Consider the following 983-nt stretch of genomic DNA (forward strand, 5'->3'; position numbering starts at 1 on the left):
CCATTCAACGATTGGTATTGATTGGTATAGAGTGAAAAGTCAGAAAAGCAGCCCAACTCTCAGAACCGACACCAGCTGGCTTGGACCCAACCTATGCAGACACTTTGTTCTATTAAGTGAACCATTAATTTTTCATCTTTATGTGAAGGTGGCACTTCCATATTTTCCACTGAACTCATAAATGACCCTTGGGGCATGTAAAGCAGGGGCAGATTAGGGCATGGACTTAGCATATGCATCCAGAAGGCTTGAAATGGGCAGAACTAAGGCAGATTGTGAGTTCAGGGACAGTGAGGGTTGTTTCCACCTTTTTGGATCTCACAGAATCTGTCAACCAACAACCAGAAGCAAGGCACCCGGGGAACCCCGGATGTGTAAAAAAGAAAGAGGCTAATCTACAAGGAGCATATCTCCATTTGGCAATAGAGCGAGGATTGGAACTTGTACCTAACAATCTCCTACTAGTATTAATGAACACATAAGGTGGGAAGCACCCGCTGTTGATTGCTTGTTTCTATTTTTATTGTTTTGTCGGTATTATGTTATATAGTTGTAGAAACAACTTTTAACATATTTCTTTTATATCAAGTACACAATCATAAACATATTCATAAATAGAATAAGATCACCAAATCATACATCTCATTACTTATCTTTCTTAAAATTCATAGTAAAACGGACACACCTATGCTAAAATAGCCAACAAGACAACACATGCAATTCATTACAATACAATTCGTATGAACACATTCAAGCATTTTATACAATTGCCTAAATCACATTCCTAATTTCCTGAAAGAAAAAAAAAACATTAAAATCACGGCACAGGGATTAAGCAACTTCAACAAATTCATTTTGTTCATACAGTTTATAGGGATAAATACACATATATTAAAATAACCATCAAAACATCAAATAACATTCAATACAGCACATTCAAACAACCAATGAAATAATCTAAGTTACATTCCGAATTTCATAAC

Source organism: Ambystoma mexicanum, chromosome 6p (genome assembly GCF_040938575.1).
Source record: "Ambystoma mexicanum isolate Mex_15411 chromosome 6p, UKY_AmexF1_1, whole genome shotgun sequence".
Classification (NCBI taxonomy): Eukaryota; Metazoa; Chordata; class Amphibia; order Caudata; family Ambystomatidae; genus Ambystoma; species Ambystoma mexicanum.